This window comes from Dinoponera quadriceps, unplaced genomic scaffold, assembly GCF_001313825.1.
Source record: "Dinoponera quadriceps isolate SergipeBrazil2010 unplaced genomic scaffold, ASM131382v1 scaffold610, whole genome shotgun sequence".
Lineage (NCBI taxonomy): Eukaryota > Metazoa > Arthropoda > Insecta > Hymenoptera > Formicidae > Dinoponera > Dinoponera quadriceps.
Window position 1 is genome coordinate 267156 of NW_014554699.1, and position 21271 is coordinate 288426.

At 48.4% G+C, this 21271-nt stretch overlaps 1 protein-coding gene and 1 non-coding gene across 3 annotated transcripts in view; both read left to right on the forward strand.

Annotated features, from left to right (window-relative positions):
* LOC106740887 (protein vestigial) overlaps positions 1 to 21271 on the forward strand; it is a 57354-nt gene that overhangs the window by 9820 nt on the left and 26263 nt on the right. The gene's annotated exons all lie outside the window — the stretch shown is intronic.
* Trnas-uga lies at positions 13112 to 13193 on the forward strand. The gene has a single exon. It is a non-coding gene; the product is annotated as a tRNA-Ser (tRNA).

The window sequence follows — 21271 nt, forward strand, 5'->3', positions numbered from 1 at the left end:
ACGGGTGCCAGGTAAAGACAACACCGGTGGACAATCCGTTGCTCGTCGGACAAAAAGCTGGTAAGATCCAGGACCCGAAGACCGGGATGACGAATCTGTCGTAACTGCTCGCGGATGTCGGTCGTTTCTCGAAGCTGAAAAGCGTCCTTCAGCTCCGATATATCTTAGAGGATATTTAGATGGCAAGATTTCCAAATCAAGGCTGCCACAGACCTCGAGAACCGGGAAAAATCGTGGAAATTTAAATTGGCCAGAGAAAAGCCCGGAAAAGTTAGGGAAAGATAGGAAAGAAGAGCCTGAAATTTCGAACTTTGCTCACAATTGTCTTAAATGCTCTTATCCTTATTAAGAGTACTTGGATATTTTTTCTAATATTATATCTAACATTTAAGGTCAAGTGTGTTGAAAATTCGCACACTTTGTAAATCATTTTTTAGGGCTGTGCTACATAGAAAAATTCAAACAGCAAAACATGAGCCGTAAGAAGAATGACGAATTACAGTCGATTATTTCTCAATCGTAAAAAGAATAATCGAGCGTGATTGGACGATTTTTATTCGGTCGCTCTTTTTCACGTATCCAGGAAGGTCGAATCCAAGCTCTGTCTCGTTCGTTTTTCAGATGTAGAATCAATGTAGAAAAGAAGTAAATAATAACATGAAACATTCCTTAAGAAGAGAAACAGCATGCGCGCGCGCTGTAAAATAAACGAAGCCATTAGGGTCAGTCTGACTCCAACCTTACCATTAGAGGGTTAACGATGAAAAATTGCCCTTGTCGCCGGCGAATGAAATTGATATTCGGCTTACGAGCTACCGAAGAGAGTGTGCGCGAGACGGAAGGCGAGCAGGCAGAAGGAAGTGTCGCGGAAGCGACAGCCGCTTCTTTTGTGCCGTCGGAGTGTGTCCTCCTCGTCAGAAGTCCGCGGATACGTTTCTGCTCGAGGCGGTTGCATTGAATTGTAGATTCGCGCGGACAGATGGACACGTCCACGGACGAACTCGCGGCCGCTTGTTGTTGCGACAGCAAAAAACATCCAGAGACCCTGGAAATCTTTCGATCTTACGAGAGAGAGAGGGAGAGAGAGAGAGAGAACTGATCTCTCATATATATCCCCGTAACCTCGATTCCACGACCGTTCGCATCCTCGGATTCTAGGATCCGACTTAGAATGAGGAAGAGGAATACGAAAGAGTGTTAAATTGCATCGAGGAACAAAGAAAGAGAGAGAGAGGTCACATCTCGGAATGTTAGTTCAATTCCCAGCTCGTTTGTGCTCTTCTATGCTCGTCTAATCTCGTTCTCGTAACCAGGAGGCGTGAAGGACTCGCTATCGGAGTTATCCGTCCGGATATCGGTATCCTCTCTCTCTGAGGCCGAGAAATCCTCCCGGACGGATCGGCGGCGATCGAATCTTTTGGAGGGAAAAAATCCCGCGTCAGCTATCAACCCGCTCGTCGTTAGTCACGTGCGTCGCGCGGCTCGGCCATTTGTCTTTGTTCACTTTGCGCGCACCCGGTGTCCGAGAAAATGCCCGCGCCTCTATTTGTTACGAAGCCGAAGCCACAAATCACGCCGCGGCGGCGCTGCACCCCGTGTCCTCGTCGCCGAACTCTTACTCTCACGCGCGCGCTCGCGACTCCACTCAAGTATATTTAAACGCAATTACGACAAGCGGGCCGTCCGGTAATCCCGGCGAAGCGCGCACCACCACCGCGAGATTAACTGCTACGAACACCCAGGCAAGCCAGAAGTCTGGAATCCGGACTGCCGCGGAACAATATTCCCGAGCGTTATTATAACTCGCGGAGAACTCTTGATGAACACGCATCGCGTTGATGAAACGCGCCTCTCTCGGGGGGGTCGTCGCGACGATGTCATCATCGTCTAGGTGTCCGCTAATTCGAAAGATCTATCTGAGCATTCGCGAGAGAGATTTGAAGATCCGCCACCCTCTGGTGGACACGCAGGTGTAACGCAATATCACGTGCTATATTTATGACCCTCGCGGAGAAAGGTAGGAGTTTATGCAAGACGCGTTTGTATTTATTGTATGGTGATGGTTGCGTAAGAAGGATCCAAGCAACGTGGTGTACGTGTTGAGAATAGTGAAGATGAAAATGAAGATACTGATTTGAAAAAATACCCAGACGGAACGGATAGTCACGATGGCGTGGAAATAAGGAGATAATGATCGAGTCATGATCGAAAAGTGAGTTTGTATAGTCGGTTTGTATAGTCATTTGACATCGTCGTGATTTTTTGCTCTGTCTGGGTATAAATAGCACTGAGGTTCTTTACGATCGCGAAGGAGTCAAGCATGGCCCACTTTCTTCCGTTTAAAGGTATTCATTAACAAGCTTAGCTCTTAAAAAAATAGATAAAAGGACGCAATTACACGGAAAAGAAAGTTTGATTAAATTTACCAGACGGTGAACAAACCGAACATGTTTTGGTTGAAGGAAAAAGGGTTTCTGATTGAAACAACCAAATTTTGGATCACTGTCCGGTAAATGCGAGCAACTTTGTTTCCGTGTGGTAAAAAATGACACTACTAGTAGAAAATAAAAACCGTTTCTTAATTAATTTTAGGCGCCCATGAGGCTCGAATCTTTTCGTTTTACGTAGAAAGACACTTAGACTAAGATTAAATTTGCGAGGAATGAGAAGTACACGTAAAATGAAAGGTGCAAATGATCAAGAAATACGAGAGCACAAAATATCCGGACGTGCCTGCTCGGAAGCTACCTCAAAATGCGAGGAGTCGATTAGACGCGGCCAACAACAGTCGGAAGATCCTGCAACCTGACGGTTGAAACTTAAGACGATCGTCGTCATTATCGGACAACAAGCCGGGGAGAGCAGTTGATCGCGTTGCGACGGGATGACCGACATTTATTTATTACTCCGCCGATTTCGACGGCCGTCCCTGCGGGACGGCGATTAGCGAGGCCACGTGAGTTAAAAGGGATAAACGCGGTTAATTCTTCATTTCTATCGGAAGAAACGAGCCGCGGGTATGCGCGGTAAGTGGCGAATTAATAAACGCCGTCGACTCGGCTCGACGCAGGAGAGAGGCCGGACTCAGCGCGATTTGAGCCCCCGACTTCGTCGTCGTCGTGTACGGGAACCCGGACTTCTGCGGTAGCCGGCGATAAGACCTCCATTACTGAAATACCGGCTGTTTAACCCCGCGGAACTCTCTCGCCGCCCCTCTCGGGATTTCTCCCTTTTACTTCTCCCGGTACCGCCTGCCTCGCGAGTTGTCTATTTTCGCTCGCCGACGTGGTTCCGTGGCACTACTCTCTCTCTCTCTCTTTTTCCTTTGGGCAATTCCGTTAACAGAATGCTAATGGAATGCGATTGCACTAACTCTTCGCATTTGGGACGCTAATACGCGACGTGTCACCGAGGAAGGCGAGAACCCACGGGAAGGAGCTCGGAATCGATTCTCGCTCAGCGAGGAAGGCTGAAGATTCGGCTGCCAGCATCCAGCCACAAAAAAGTGAGATAGTGACTGCTTCTTGACAGAAAAGGTGACAAAAAGCAACCCCTCAGACATTAAAGTAGCGAGCAAAAGTGGTATTTCTCGTCAAGTCCTGAGAATAACTGAGGCGATTTAAGCGAAAAAAGCTAACACTTGCTCTTACTTCTTTTCATAATACAGTTTCAAAGTTCATACACTGAGAAAAAAAGTAGTTACAAATTTATTCGCAGGACGTAAGGTTTATCTCACAGAAATGAGGCTTATTTGATTTCCGTGAAGCAGACCTTACATCCCACAAAGAAATTTTTAAGTAAACTTTTCGCTCAGTGCAACGGAAAACAGCATGAACGATGCAAGTACGCTTTCGGAGCAATTTGATTAAGAGAGACGGCAAAAATACAGAACGCCTGTGCACTACAGAGTTAACGGTAGCTCGGGAAAACAAAAAGGCAACAATAGCGGTCCATTTAGTGAATTTATGAGTGAACCGTCGAGAAAAATTGACAAAAGATGATTGAAATGGTAGCGTTTGCGAGGCCCCCTCGGCGGTTTTTGCATTCCCGGCGATATTTGGCTACCTGTACCAAACGGGATCCAGCGCTGCTAGATCCGCGGGTCCAGTTCTCCGTCAAAATATTCGGTATACGGCTTGCATCTCGAGAAAAGAACGACCGAAGAGTGGAGGATCCTCTTCGTTGGCGCGCGCGCGATCGCCCAACGCATCGACACAGCCTTCGCCGAGTTCTTTCCGGCTGCCGACGACCGCGTGACACGTGTTGGACCAGATATTATTTGGACTGGACGGCAGAAACTGGTCTGCCCGGGCAGCTGACGTATCAAAGAGATACCGACGTATGTCGCTCGTCCGCGCGATTCGATCTCTCGCTTAGATATGCCGAACAATTTCTAATTAATCGCTCCGCGTCCCGTGCACGACGCGAACTCGCCGATCGGGATGCAGGATGCGAAATGCCCCTTTATTCCCTGAGCGGGTCCTCCACCGATTCCGGCCGGTCGGGTTTTCGCGAAGCGTCATCTCGATGTGATACTGAAACTCGCCGAAGGATTTCTGCCGTCTGACGCTCGAGATACTTTTGCCAGCGACCGAAAATCGCGAAACCCGCACAGTTGTTAAGAGCACTGAACTATCCCGAGACGCTCGGACCGCGCAAATAGACGAGAGCGTAAGAGCGGAACGGCGCCTCGTAAATCTAGGGACGATTCGTCTCAAAGGACTTGTGAGAAAGGGAGGAGGGAACGAGCGAGAAAGAGCGAGGAAGGGAGTTTAGGGATTCCGGCGATTCGCCACCGGTTACATTGCTGCCTTCGACTTGCACGTGCGTTGGGTTTTGCGCGTTGGGACGCTCGAGCGCACGTCGACGTGTAGGCTGTCCGGTAGACTATGATTTGTCGCATCGCCGGCCAGCTGCCGCCCTCGTGTTCCCGCGAACTTTTCACTCGATGAGCGTGCGAGCCGGCAAAAATCTTCTCGTCTGTTCGCCTCGCCGTCTCCTTCGTCGGGGATTATCATTAATATTATCCCTTCGTTTCGGCGCGACCGCCTTTTTCCCGAGAAGAGACCCCTCCGATCTTGATTCGCGGAGATTCATGATCCGCAGATTTCAGTTTCAAGATTTCCAGATTTTCGGCAGAATGGGGTAATACCGGTCAGTAGGTAACGCCGGTGGCCATCTCTACGCTGCAAGCGTGTAATTTTACACACTTTGTGCGCTCACTCCTCACGCATTAGTAATTTGTTACTGGTGTAATTGTGTGTAAAAATAACACGGCAGATCCAGGTGTGTAGTTCTTACACGCTTGGCTGTCTGTATAAAATCATGGTATTAACACGCGTGCAAATGTGTGAAAAGTGATTAGATGTAAAATTACTTACACTTGGAGACACCAGTCTGTAAAACACATGTAGGTATTCATTAAGCGGATCCCGACATTTCTTACCGGTTTTATGAGTGTTTCCGCTTAGATGGCCGCCATTACCCCATTTTACCTTTATAGGCGCGAGCCAAACTCCCTATTCACACTCCTTTCGTCCCGCAAGCTCGGGATATGAAAAATTGTCGGGAAGAGCTGGGAAGAGACTCGGCTGTAAAACTCGCGCCGTCCTAGAAACTCGGCGTTTCGACCGTCTAGAGGATCTCTCAGCATCTGTTTCCGTGATGAATCACTCGCGCGGGCCACTGACTTTGGGGCATGTAAATATAGAGGCGACGCATTGTTCGACGTCTCGGCGTCGTTGCACCGAAAGAATACCCCAGACATTGTCTTTAGTTCCAAAAACGCCGCGTGCGCGCCGGCGTTTCGTTCGTTTTTCGTAGCGTCTAGTGGCTCCGTCAGCTTAAACTAACAAACAGCGCGCGCTTCGTTTGAGCGGCCGGTCCGGTGGTAGGTCGCGAGGAGGCACCACGACACTCGGAGGAATTGCGGAAAATCGACGCGATAACCGACAGCTAATAATCGCCATGTTTAGAAATGATCTTACACGTGAATTGAAAGATACTCCGCGTAATTTGCATTTTGGGGAGGTTTCCGCGCAGCGTCTCGCGGGTTGCGATTGAGACACGCGAGATCGCGATAAAAATGATTCGGGGGATTTAATTTACGACGTGGACGAGGACAATGTGGCAGCGAAGCATTCCGACGCATTTTATGCGACCACTAAAGCCTGGCGGCGCGCCAGCCGACCGAAGGTCTATTATAGTTTTGTTATGACAGCGGGCCGTTTCCGTAAATTAATGTCGAAACAAATGTATCTCGTTTTAAGAGGCGGCCGGTTGTACCCCTAATTGAATCGGTAAACACCATAAGTTAGCCGGTAAGTAGTCATGTCGGCATAAATCACTTTTGGGAGATGGCCTGTCACCCCGAACTCTCCCGTGGGTTCCTTTAATCTCATCAACGGATAAGATCGCGGTCGAGCGACGCGGCCGAATTCGAAATCAGAAGCCGCACGAAAGTATCTTTTTTCCTCTCGTATTCTCAAGTTATTATCGATATTTTGACGGGCTAATTAAATCAAATGTTCCGCCACAGCGTAGCGTCGCACGTAATTATGTCCGCCATTATTATCGACCGCGAGTACGGGAAATTCCGCTACTTCAATTGGAATCAGAACTATTCTAGAAATATGAACGCGTGTCGTATTTAATTGCGCGAGCGGACGCAGCGGAACAGGTGATTTCTTTCGCGCGATTTTCCACCGCCGGTGAGAGACTTTCTCGCCGGCGACCGATCAGAGTGCAAACTCGTCAAATATAAAGTTTACATTATTGCTGCTGTCGCAATTAGCTCGTCTGAATTTCTGTATTTCATTTCGCGACGCTCGCACTGCTTCGCCGGCATTCCCCGTCGGTATCTCCGTCGCTCGTTCGATATTTCACTTCTCGCTCGGTCGCGCACAAGATTCATACATTTCGCATCTCGAGTGTGCAGCATTTAATTGCAACGGTAAACTCGATCGTGAAAAAAAAGAAATAAGTCAAAATCGGCACTTCTTGCACGGGAGAAAAGCTGGAAAAAAGGAATTAGCTGTCCGCGTAACATACGACTGAAATTTAGTTACCCGACCTAGCTTTCAGCCGTGGGAGCTGCAAATTAGGTACACAGGGACGAAAAGAATGAGCTGAATCGACAAAATTTCAATTGTACGACGCGAACAGCTAATTTTGTCTTTTTTTTCCCGTAAAGCCATTTCTCACCGTCGATTTCGTCAGTTCGCTTTTTCTCTCGCCGAAAGTCGCAACGGCACAGTATCCGTGGTGTCGGATAGACCCGCGCGGTGGTTACCTTCGCTCTATGCGCACAAGTTCCCCGGGATCCTTCTCGCGCGTGCCCTTAATTGCACGCATCGCACAGCATGCGGTGTCTATATTATCCTGAGGAACTGGAGAAGCGTTCGCGCCTCATAAGAGAGCCTCTATATTAACTCACTTTACACCAACGCCGTGCCTCCCGTCGAATTAAGTCCACGTTGCAAACTCACCCGGTATCCCAACGTCGTGAATCTTAATCCGTGAAACTTCCTTTTTGCCGGATAAATCACTCCGTGGATCCGACTCTCTCGCGAATTCTCCACATTCTTCAAGCGCGATAACGCACGATAACAGCTGCTATTATTCCCTCCCGCGGGAAGAGGAGAAATGATTCGGCACGGATAGTTCTCTCATTGCCGGAATTTTGTATCACCGGCGGCCGCGGTTTCCCTTTGAATCTGGCCGATCACATTAATGCCCGAGAGGTCGAATTGCGCGTAATAATTGCATCAAGTGTGTCGCCTTTAGCTAGAAAGTTATTTATCCAGACACAGCCGGTAGCTAGAAAGGTCCACTGGCTCCGGCTTTTTACGACGGAGTAAGACATGCTTTCTTCTCTTCCTCTCCCTCTCTCTCTCTCTCTTTTCGTTCCTCTCTGCATCTCTCGCGATCTCTTTTTCTCCGCGCTGAAGATCATTTCAACGCTTTCTTGGCGAACTGTCGTCTCCGTCATATATAATTCTTTTCCGCGCGCACTGCGGCGAGCAGTTTGGTTACAAGGCATTAACTCTAACTGCCAAGCGCGTAATATGTTAATGTCACCGATGACAACTGGTCGTTTAATCACTTAACGCCTCCTTTGAATGCCAGAAATCGCGTGCCCGGAATGATTCATCGGCCGCGACGGCATCTCCTCTAATCTCAAAATTCCTTTCAAATAGTCGCAGCAGCTGCCTCCACTTCCCCTCCGAAGTATTTTCATTTTTTTCTCCGCGTTTCTCTTAATAAATCCGTTACGGGTGCATCGCGTAGTGTACGTCACTTTTAACTATCTGCGTAAGAGGAATGTCGTTTCACAATAATCTTCGCGGGGGGACCGTGCAATTTGTCAATATTCCCATAAAATATATGTAAGCCTCCGCGAAATATATAAATTCCTGGGATTCTCCGGATGTCTATTCCGCTAGATCATCAGCAATTCGGATGCCAAGACTGCCGGCTTTCTCGGACTTCTGACCGGAGTCGGCGCTTCCATAAATCCCGTTTTTGGATTCTTCGTTCCATCGGAGTTAGATTCCGCGGATTCCGCGTCTCATGAAACTGGACGGCCTCAGTGAGACGCGACACCTGAAATCCGAAATGCCAGCCAAATGAAGCGATAAAGACGGAGAGAGAGAGGGCGGGAAGATGGCCGTTTTAATGAGTGATAACGCATGAATAATCTAGTGACTAATTACGGAAGAGCCTCGGCGTGATATTCGGCGGCAAGGATCTCGCGTTTCGCGACGGCCTAATATTATCGCGAGGCACTGCTCGCCGCCCGGCTTACAAATGGCGCCATTAATGCCGGGCTCTTGGCTTGTATCTGCTTTACAAGGAGTCCGCTGTTTTTACCATAAGTTATACTTCGCGGGCCTCGTGTAACCGTGACGCGCGAAAAAAAGGAGGATCGTGTATTCGTTTTCCGTTCTTAGCCGCCGTCGCTCGTAGCCGTCACTCGCGTTTCCACTCTACGCGAAGTGAATCCATCATGCGGATCAGATGGGTAGACGAGATGCGCGCGAGAGTCCGCAATAATGAATGAGCACGCGTGCGAGAGAAGGTCCGGGTGCGAGAATCGAGCGAGGCTGCATCTCACGAACCTCGCAGATAAGCTCTCTGAAACAGTTGCGAATTTTATCGAATGTTCCCGAAATCAATTCGGACACGTACTTTCGTCGCGAATCGGCCAGCTATCTACCGGCATCCGAAAAATTCGTCTCTCTCTCATAAATTATCGCTTCCTTCATTACGGTTCTGCGAGGACTTCTCCGTTCTTCTTCTTCTTATTCTTCTTTTTCAGTTGAATTTCCGATTTTTATACGAAGGAAATATTATAGTAAAAATTATCACAAGATTTTGTAATGCTGGATTAGGCCTGAATTATGACTGCAAAGAAAAAAATTAGCCTTAAATCAAGAATAGATATTTTCATATATAAGTAAGAATATTGCAATCTTTTTAGGAGATTTTTAGTTTTGATTCGGTTGAATTTATATTGATATAAGTATTGCACTCAATTTAAAACTAAAAATCTTCTAAGAATATTATAATATTCTTGCTTATATATGAGAATATCTACCGTTCATATTTAAGACTACTTCTTTCTGTATGAAATTATCATGCGTGTTGTAATCTTTAGTGATGTGTACATATAAAATACACCACTAAAGATCATAAAACATATAATAATTTCACTCATAATTCCGATATGGTCCATTATTACAAAATTTTGTAATAATCTTTGCTACAATATTTTTTCCGTGTATAGTCAGGGACAAAAAAGTTGCAACACTTCCTTCTTTATAAATTTTCGAAGGTCATGCCAAAAGGAAAATTTCTTTCTTAGAGCCAGTTTCACAACCTCCGATCAACTTAACCGACCAGTTAAATGTCAACCTAGATTGGTCATTTCTGGCCAATTAACGACAAATGCGATTGGTCAATTCCGACGGAATAATCAGTGAGTTAAGTTAAACCGAGATTGTGAAAGTGGCTCTTAATAATCTTCAGGAGATGCAATTTCCTATTGGATACGAGATGCGAGACTCATCGAAAAAAAATGTTGCAACTTTTTTGGCGGAGAGCGGGATGTAACGAAGCAACTGTTCGGACTTCACATCGACGGCCGGGTCCGAAGTACGTTTGGGCCGATAGCGAATTGGCAGCCGATTTTTACCGGGAACAGTCCGGTTTGCTCGTTTCCCGTAGGTGGTCCGTTTGTATTCGTTAACTCCGGCCCGTACCGATACGGAGATAAACAGAAGTTACACCTCGGCTCACACGCGCGGGAATTAACATAGCTTGCGCGCGTCTCTCGACGTTTAAAAGCCGATCGCATTTCCATACCGGTGCTATTCGGTCCCGTTCGGCCCATCCTTCCCTGATGTCCTATGCCGGTCTATATTTGCCCTCGGACCTCGGCCAGGACCCATTTATATCCCCTTATCCGTACATCTTCACACAGCGGGGCCCGAAACCGCCCGCTCGCCGGCTCTCCTCGCCTCCTTCCTTCCAGTTTGTCTCTCGGGAAGATGAAGTGTGGACTCTCTCCCGCCGCTGGAACTTTGACCCTTTCCCTCGTAAAGTGAAGTTAAGCGAAAATGCGTTGACTTACCTACACGCCGACGTCGGATTCGCGGATCGCTTCTTCTCGATCGAGAAAAGAAGCCGCGCGTCACGTTCGCTCGGAGCCGAGTCTCGCCGTTCGGAAATTCGCCCGCGACGCGAACACTCGGCCGGCTCGGTTAGCGGCTTGTCGGACGTGATCGATGCAGATTCTGGCCGACTGGCGCGGCCGCGACGCGTAATTGGATATATCCGGACGGGCCGTTAAAGCGCGTTTTCAGGATCAAAGGATGAGGCACCGATTTCGAATTCTCGCGGGCGCATCTGTTTTTCATTCATTCGCCCGCGCGAGTTGATTTCCGCGCGTGTGGGATTCCTCGCGCCTCCGCTCGCGCGCATTCAGCCGCGCGAGCGGAGGCCCCGCGAATCCCGCCGGGAATGTTCCCTCATTAATAAAGAACAGAAGGAACGGAGGAAGGGAGGGGTGAGAGAAAGAGAGCGGCGGTATCGTAGGTGCTCGCGCGAGTCCGCTCCGCTCCGCTCGACGGCAAACGCGAGCGGAATGCGCGCATACTTTCATCAATTTCGCGTGTCCCGCGACACCGCTCGCGCAGCTATTTCATTGACGACCTGTCGGCGACGAGGAGCCGGGAGGAGGGCAGCAGGGGGAAAAAAGGGGATGACAAAGAGCGACAACGCGGGAGCGCGTGTATTTTCGGAACGAAATTCCCGTAAGGAGCAGCGCGGAATTGTAAAAGGAGCGACCCGCCGCCGTCGAGCGATCCACCATGCGTATACGCGCAACTTTCGCCGCGACACGGAAGGGATAATCAGTGGTTAAAGGATGGTGGAGGATCCTGGGCGACCTTTCACTTCCTGACTTACCCCCCTCCTCTCCCTCACGACAAGGAGCTCTTCATCGTCCGAATATCGAAGAGTTTGTCGCTCGGCTTGCTTCCAGCCGAGCGAGGAAACATCAAAGAGTTTCGCCCGCCTTTGTCCTCTCGCACCACCACCGGCCACCCCCTCGTCTTGCCCTTTCTCCGGTGGCGTAATAATCATTTATTATCCCGGGTAATAACGACCGCGACGATGCTATGAAGTTGCGAAATTGGGCTTTGTTTAAAAATTAGCCGACCTCCCACCGGACTCATAAACTTTCCTCGCTCGCTTCATCAGCCGGCAAATTTCCCCATTTTCGCTCGAAAAACTTACCACAAAGCAGCCCTCCCTTGCCTTCCTTTGCACGAGTAGCGACACAGCAGATGCTTCCTCCCGGCGAATCGATTATTTCTATACCGAGATGTGTTTTGAGGTAGTTGATCCATCATATCATTTTCTTAGGAATCTCTTCAAATTTCAGCCGCGTATTGATGGAAACACCATCTAAAAAGTTCTGTTTGTAAAGCCTGTAAACGTTGGGAAACGATTGACTATTCGGAGGAGCTGGAATATTCCCAAATAAAGATGATACTTTTTTATACGTATTCCTTGAGATTAATGTCTTACTTTCCAACTACTAACTTTTAATTTTTTCCAAGCTACATTTGGGATTTTAATGAAGAAACTGTGAGATATTAAGGATTGATATAGAAACATGCAAAAATTTCCGGATTTTTTACAATTTTCTTTTGGTCGGATCAAAGAATCGAACGGGCGGAATTTTCGTCCTGTCGAGAAATATTTGTCAGATCCGAACTGAGGGGAAGGCGAATCTGCGAGAAGAGCAGAGCTACGGAGAGACACGACTCTCTTATGTATATGAAAGTATTTCGGGATCTCGTAACGAACGCAATTAGAGAAGTCGGCGATGGCTCAATTATCGTTTAATGCGACGCTCGATCGAAGGAAAGTCCACGCGCAAAGAACACCGGGGGCCCGATTAATCCGCAGTTGACTCGTTGAAATCCGGAAGCGCGACCCTGAACGCGAACTCCCCGTTAATTGTCTTAGCTCGATTGGTGCGCCTCCCCTCTTCTCCCGCGACCCCTTCTCCTCCTCCTTCTCCTCCTCTTTCTCTCCACCTATCCTATCCACTAATTGAAATTCTTACCTAAGTACCTGCGCAAACAGAATTCACTGTTAATTGATCGGAGATTAACTCATTGAGTTACAGCGCGCGTTAGGATACGATGATCCGAGAATCCAAGGACTCGACTCGAGTCGTGGATCTCTAAGGCTCGAGGGAGTCGCGATTCCAAGGATCTGAAAAACCGACGGTCTTCGGGGTAAACGGAGGAAGAATCGGGAAATATCGACGTTTGCGACTCGAGCGAGCTGTTAATTATATTTGCTTTCGAGCCGAAGTAAAGATAATATCGTTGGACGCCGATTGCCCCCCGTCTCTCTTTCTCTCTTTCTCTCTTCTTCATTCTTCGGCTAGTGTCTCGAACTAATGAGTTCTAACGACGAGTAAGAACTAACGATGTCTTGAGACTAATGTCTCCCTGTGTTTTCGTCTCGTATTTCATAAATAAATACCCTTGAAATAATGATCACGTAATAACACGAAAGAAGATTCAACACAGCTGCGGTGTCCGAGCGGTTAAGGAGTTGGACTTGAAATCCATTGGGTTCTACCCGCGCAGGTTCGAATCCTGCTCGCAGCGACTCTTTTTTTTTCTTTTTCTATATACCCGCGACCTTTGACTGATGAGAAGTGTGGACTGCCAGTATTTTACTCTCCTCATTCATCGCTGTGCTGAGAAGTGTATCCAACATTTTCGATATCTTTCGAGATTTAAGCCTCACCCCATCGACCAAAGACCAGAGAAAATATAAACATATTTTAAGATGTATAAATCACAATGAAATATATTTTGTATTCTGTGTACAATAATGTGAAGTATGTAAATAAAAATGGCAGTTGGATCAAGTAGATTCTATTAGTTTGAGGCATTAAATTATGAAATAATGATACGTTTATCGGAACGAGATTTAGTATTTGTGTTGGCGGATGCTTGAAAAGTACTAGAGTCTGCAATAATTTCTTGTAATGTTTATATCCCACCAACAGCTCCACCCGAGATCCAGTGTCGTGGATACAAGAATGAGACACTCTCACTCTTTGATATTTCATTCCATTACATTATAGAGTTCGACGGTCAATCGTTCCGATGGGAATGATTCGCTTGATTCCTGGCCTGAATTCGCTTCCACGTTGCTCGTCTATTTCGGCCATTTCCCCGCGAACGGAACAATATTGTTCGCATGCAAAAAGAGACGAGCGAAAGAGAAAGAAGGGAAGAGAAAGAAAAGAGAGAAAGAGAGAGAGAGAGAGGGAGATAATTTCATAAAAATTCCTAGCCGTCATCATTCCTGCCGGTTATGTGTCGGTTTTTCTCTTCTTTTTTTCTCTTTCCGACGCTCCTTTCTATCCACCCTCGCACACCGACCGGCCGCCGGTCTAGACGAGTAATTGAAGAAACAAAGGGGGCTGCAATTATGCCTCGCAATTACCGCGTTGCGTTTGCGCGCTCCAACAAGCATGGCGAACCATGCCGTCGCGTTTTTGACGGAATCATTTGCGCGTAGGACGTAAATCTGTCGGCGGTGCGCGCATCGAACTGAAGCGTGCTCGGGAACGTCCGCTTTTTCCGGCGCGAAACTAATGGCCGTTCCCGTAATTATTCCGTCTCTTTCGGGGGGATCGGATATCTCCGCTGGATAATCCCGAAAGACCGAATATTTATATGCGATCGTTACATTCCGGTATGAATACGAACGACGATCAAGGCGTCATTTGATTAATCGTCAATTACCGAGCGCTCTTGACGTCGTAAGAAAAGAAAAGACAAAAACGTCCGTTCAACGATCGCGCGTGCAACATTAATTACATTCGTTCTCGTCCCCTTTTCTTTTCTTTTACCTGGCGCACCGCTAATCGTTAATCGATGTGCAATCGCGCGAAAGATAATGCGGGAACGGTCCTCTTGTTTCATTTTCGATCCGGCGGGACATTTTCATTAGTCACGAGACGCGTCGGCCAGCGAGACACTGGCATTGTCCGATGACTCAAGGATTGACTCGAGGACTGTCGATTCGTCACTGTCAACTAGTGCAATGTCACGAGCGCCGAGATGAGACGAGCGATTATGAGAGTGAAAAATGATCCGCGAAAAGTCCCGGGCATTTCGTTCACTATTCCTACGGGCCGCCTACATACGATGCGGGAAACCGACCGTGTCTTTCGTTCGCTCCCAAACGAAGATCTGCGTTTTGCATTTTATCGAGTCGAGAGGCCCCCGGAGCGTTTGAAAGTGCAAACAATTCGAGAGACCTCGCGAATTTTATTGACGTCTTAACACACGCCCGTCGAACCGCCGATTTCGAACACTCGGCAACGACGAGTCACATTGAGACAGATTTATCTTCCCGCGATCATAATTGCGTGCGAACAGCCGCTACTATGTTCCGTCCGGGATCGATATAGATGTTTCCGGGCCCGTGGATCGGATTTTTCAAACGATCGCCGCTTCAGCTGGAATGCACTTGCCGCTTCGGGCTCGGGGGGTTCAAAGGTTAAGCAGAAAATGTCGTACGGAGGCATGCCGAGAAGGAGGAGGAGCCGGAGGCATCGCGAGCTCGAGCTACCGGCGGCGGAAGCTAAGCGCATATTAAAGAGGCTCGTAAAATCATAAGCATTCCGCGACTCGCTAATACGTCGACAAGCCTCAATGTTGCCCGCCGACGTGCGGTGGGTGTAGTAAATGTACGTTAATGTTAATAAAGGGACGCGCCGCTCAAAGACGCGATTTTCTAAATGCCGCACTCACGAGAGGCCGAGAGCTATCTGGAACGGTACGTGCGTTGCTACCGGGATGCGAGATGCACGTCGGAAAAGTACCGTCCGCGATGATAACAGGCTGCCGGATGGCCGATCGATCAAACGCGCGGGCGAAGGGGGTCGCGAGCGTTTCATTAAAATTCTTCGATTCGACTTTCGGCGCGTTCTCTCCGCTGTCGTTAGTCGGCGCGCACCACGGAACTTCCAGGGGTGAGGGAGGGCTGGTTTTCCGGGTTCCACTTGGCAAGTCACAATTCGTCGTGAATCTTCGCGCGAGTGAGAACACTCTCATCATTCGGAGCGGTCGTAAATGCCGGGGCGATTGCTTCTCCCGGGATCGCGGTACTCCCGACGTACTCGCCGCGGCATTAGAATTGAATTGAATGAGGTTTTCCTCGAGAGCCAGTTTCCACGGAGCGGACTCTCGTGTCGCCATTGAGACGCCTTTTTTCCTTCCCTCACCGTTGCCCACGGGCGTCGACTCTCGCGCACTGTTTCGCGAGGAGACGATCCCTCGGGCGGGGTTTCGAAAATAGATGCGATTGATTCCGGGCGATCAAAATTCAATCGCTGATCCGGAAGTTCAATCCTACAAGACCTACCGCGTGGCTGAAGTGATCCGTATTACGTAATAGATTGGGAACTTTTTTTCTTGCAAAACCATCCCTCGGAATGTAATTGAGGGCCGTTATTAGGGCGACTTTTCAGATTGTTATAGTAATGTATGCAAAAGTGAGTGACACCGCGCAATTTATGTGCGAATGTCCGTTGTCGGCGCCTATGGTCTCCTCACCTTCGCTTTAACTCTCTGCCGATCGATCGATCGGCCGGTCGATCGATCGGTCTATACGCGATCCAGGCGAGCGTGATTTGTGTCCGCGAAAATTAATCGCCTGCGCGTCCTGCGCTCTCTTACGCAGCGAAATCGGCGCCGACGTTTCGTAGAATCGCGGAAGCCACGCGACCTGTCGTTATTTATGATCGCCGACCGGACACCATTACCACCGGCGCAGGTTTCCCAACCCAGTTGCCCTCGCATTGTCGAACACTGGCGTGTATTACACGCGGAACGGCGGACTCTCAAGAACGCGCGAATCGCACAGAAGTGAGGGAATTTCGCGGAAATCATCCAAGAATCATGCCAAGAATCTCAATGGATTATCTCAAAAGATGAGCCATCTTATCGGCGCAGGATCACAAAGGCGGGGCGAAAGATTATCAATAGCAACGGCCGATACTTCGATTGAAAATATTACAGGTCGTCTTGTTACGTAATAAATCAAAATGGCCCTAATGCGAACCTTCGCAAGCAGCTGATACGTTGTTTCCAACCAAATTACTCGTTTGAAAAGAAGCTAAATTAGAGACGCGCAATTGCCGTGAATTAGTGCGCTCGCCGTGATCGAATTCGCAATTGCTGACGCGCGACGTGATGACGATCCCGCGAGTCTCGGCGGAATCCCGCGGAAAGTAACACGTTACACCGGCCGGCTGGATTGTCGCCGGCATTGTCGAGATATGCGACAATTATCGGCGCGACTTTGCCATATCTCACGCGCGCGACGATCATGAGTCCGTCCGCCGTGTGTGTACGAGCCACGTATACGAGCTTGCCTCGCCGTCGGCTGACTCCGGACGGCAAGGTGTGCCGCAACGCGTTGCATTCCTTGGCGCTGTTCTGTTTTTAGTCTAGGATCGCCATTCTTTGCGACACGCGCATTGCTACGTCCGCTTGCGTTCTCTCCGCGAGCGCGCGTGCACGCGTCCGCTTTCAGCGACGTGCGTTTTACGTCGACACCGCGGCTCCCGTGCGCTTAGTGTCCGCGAAAAATCGCCGTTTTCTCGTGATAAATAGCTCGTTCCGATCCTCTTTCTCGGCGTCCGTCGAGCCAATCTCGACGTTGAAACCGGCTGCGCGAGAAGCAGTATCGAGGAAAGGTACGCGCGAGACCGTGTGCCGCGAACTTGAAAATTTTCAATCCGTCGTGTGCCTCTCTGAAATAAGCCGGAAATAAGTCAGAGTTAATAAATGTGGTACGATTCATATATGCGCGTGCGAAAAGATCAGTTTTGCGCATGTAAATTGCCTTTATTACGCGAATATAATGTACGACAAATGGATAAGTTCGAACAAAGCATCACATATCGTGCCGTTTTCCTGTAAGAGCTAAAAGTTTATTAGCTATTGCGTCGCTTACAGAATCTCATCATGAGTACACAGAAAGATGGTTTTAATTCAATGATAGATGTTCTCATATACAAGCAAGATTATTGTAATATTCTTGGAAGACTTTTAGTCTTGATTTGAATGCAAGTAATATCTGCATCAATGCAAATTCAATTAAATCAAAACCAAAAGTCTCCTAAGAAGATTATAATATTCTTGCTTATATATGTCTATTCTTGATTTGAGATTGATTTTTTTTTGCGTATCGCTCGTAATGAGGTCTAATTTAATTCAAGACAAGAAAGCCTATTTCAAACGAGAAAATCCGCTCTCCCAATTTTCAAATAATCCAGAAGATACGGTAAAACGAAAATCAGTGAAACCATGATGTTTGGCATTACAATTGGCACGCAAACAAGTTAAAAATGACGGAAAATAATGTTTTACGTGAGGTCCTCGAATATTCCCGAGATGTTTTGATTTATTCGCGAACGCAACGTTTCGTCACGACCCGTCGCGACCGAGGAGACACGCAAGTCGAGTATCGACGAGGAGAGGCAGGCGAGTTTCCTGCATCTCGCTGTAATCGGAGTCCTCGCTGCATCGAGACGAGGTGGAGCGGAGTGTCCTCAATATCCTTGCATCGGGAGTGATGCGATGCGTGGAAAAAAATGATCGATCCGCAGCACGCGGCGAAGAAGTTTCCGAGTTATGCGAGAAAAGTTAGGCTCGCCCGATTGGTAGTAGCCTCGCGCCGAGCCGTTCAATATTAATCGAGCCGCGCCGTGGATCGCGTTCCTCTAAGAGTCCGGGACTGCTCGCCCATAATGAGTGAGAAAAACGCGAGTGCCGACACGATCCACGGGAATTATTCGCGAAATGCGATCGGTTATGTCTTAGTATCCCGCGAGTTTATTACCCGTTGCCTGAGCATTCGCGATTTCTCGGCGCTTCTAACGTGACTTTTAGTCGCGGTAAAGTCTCGTATGTGTGCCGCTGTTCGCTTCAGAATTCCTCGACACAAAGTATCGCTAAGTTTCATCGTCGACGCGTCGATGCAGAAATACAAGTTGTCTCGCGTTATATCTGTAACGAATTTCGCGACGCGTTCAATTTAGACGCGTGTACTTTTACGATTCCGGATCAGTTAGAAGTAAATAGAGGAAGTGCGGATAATGCGAGGTTTTTAAGACAAATAAACAATCATTAGAGATAACTGAAAGTGAAATAAATGAACCGTTGAATAAAAGTTTAAGAACTCACCCGGTAAAGTAGCGGGAAAATGGAAGATTGAACGTGCACACGATCTCGTACTGGGCTGCCCGAGTCGAAATTTTCATCTCAGTTTAAGTCCAATTAAGTTCTACATTGAGTGTTCAAAGGTCTTCTACTTTATGTTCCCTCAGTGTTACAACACGGGGAAGCTGTTTTCTCCACCTGTTTTCTCAACGTAAACTAAAATTTACACTTTCGAGGACTGAGGTCACTTATTGTGCTCCTTTAATGCCACAAGTAAAAACTGACTTTCGTCTTCTCCATTCGAAGATTTAATGTAGAATTTCAAACTTCGATGCCGCTTTGTAGATTAGGAATCCGGTTGATAATTCAACCGCTGTTCGCCAAGTTGCAACGCTAAACAGGCTAGAAATCGTGGTATTTCCGTACATCATCCGACTATTCTACATTTATTATCGGCGCTTCCTCTGTCATTTGAGATTCGGAGGGCAACGAGAACGAATGCACTTGGCTCTTCGGACGACATCGCCGAGAGGCTACCGTTTAAGGCGGCGACTTCGCGATTCCGACCGCGGAATAGATAAAAGAGTGAGTAACGTTGAACCGAAGGCCGACCTCTGGGCGAAAAAGGAGGAGATAAATAAAAGTGAATAAATAAAAACGGTGAGAAGGGGCCCCGAGATGCCGCGACGCGGAGCGCTTTTAGCGCTCTCTTATCAGGCCTGATCCGATACGGTGACCAATAACGACGGCTACCTACCGCAGCGTCCGCAGGTTATGCCGGCCGGGACCATTACCAGCTTATTACTATGTACTTCAGCAGCTTATTGAAAGTTCGCGCTCGGGCACGTTGTCCAATAAAAATGCGATGTTTACGCGCAACACAGTTGCCGCGAATACTCGCCGCACGTGTTCCGGCTCTGAGAGGCAGCTCTAGATTTCAGGGGGCACCCGGGTGTCCTAAAAGTAGACCGGCTTAATTCGATTCAATCGATTAAGTCATTCCCCGACAGCTGAAGTTTTTCGATTTTTACGCGCACGTGGGAGCGAGTGGGAGTTTAATGTTACCCAGGATATCCGCATGGTTGATCGCGTTGTTGGAATCGCGTTCGGTCTTTCTTGAATTCCCGAGTCGTCGCACCTTTATCCGCACATCCAGATCCACAAGTCGATGGAAATTCTTGAGATTGTTACTTTCTCGTATTTTCTACCGTGAACTTTCACGATCGAATAAGAAAAACGATAGGCCAAAAGGACCGAGAAGGATCTCTCGTGGCGAGGGGGTTGCGACGGGGGGAAGAGGGATGCGGAGAAGGGAGCCGGTAACAAGCTGCCATGCGGCCATGGCGTATCTTGCAATTTGTTTGCCGGACACGGCCATTCATCGACACGACTCTCCTATCTTCCATGAAGATGAGAGGAGTTGGCGACTGAGGATCGCGACTATCGATAAGCCACGCCGCCGAGCGAGCCGGGCTCTGCCTTCGCTTTTAAGTTTAGTTCATTAGCGGCAACTCGCCAGGTGGACGATGCCGCGATTTCGCCGACAAATTACAATGAAATCGCGCCGAACGTCAGCGCGTCGCTCTTGCCGCGCGCGATTCCCGCGCTAGACGCCGAAAAATGACACTTTTCTCTCAGAGAGAGAGAGAGAGAGAGACGATTTCGAAAATCAGTGGCGACCATCGCTCCCAGATGAAAACTCTACGCGGAGAAAAATAATCCGCCGGCATGGCGAATTTTATGCCGTCGTAGCAAAATCAGTTACTACGTAGACAACAAAGAGATTTGTTACGAATAATTGCTGTAAAAACGAATTAGTTCTTGCTCAGTCGTCCAAGCGTTCGCGACAACAACGAGATCAATTTGCCGTTAAGCTAGACGTGTCTGTTGAATCGACAACATATTTTATACGAGCGAAACAGCTTTGCTTTACATTCCGGTGCGCTCGAGGAGACGCTATTTAACGCCACCGTGTCATCCTATCCTTGTCGCACATGTAAAGAGTAATCAAGATAGAATGACGCGGTACCGCTAAATAGTTTCCTCGAACGCACCCAGTGAAAACCTATTTTACAGGTTGCAGTCTTCCTGACTTTACTCGTTAAAATTTCCTCCGAGAACCGTCCATCCCGCACGAATCGCGTCTGAATCGTCGTCTTGATCTAACAGCGGTCATCGTCGTCAAAACCAAGTGTGGTCCGGTCGTTATCAATCGCACGGAAAGTACGGGAATCCCGAACGAGTCCGATCCTATGAATTTCGCCAGGTGGCGTATAATCGTAAAGCCGATAAATAGAGCCGGATTCCAACGGGATCCTAACGACGCGTCACTTCGATCATACTTACGCGTCCAACGCGCGCGGCCGGCCGTCTTCGCGCTAATTAATCGAACGATTTACGGACTCTCGCGGACAGTTATCGGCCGACGTTGTCCGCGAAGATGGTGAACGCGCGAACACCGGGAGGGGGATCCCGCCCCGAGGTTTAGGCGCCTC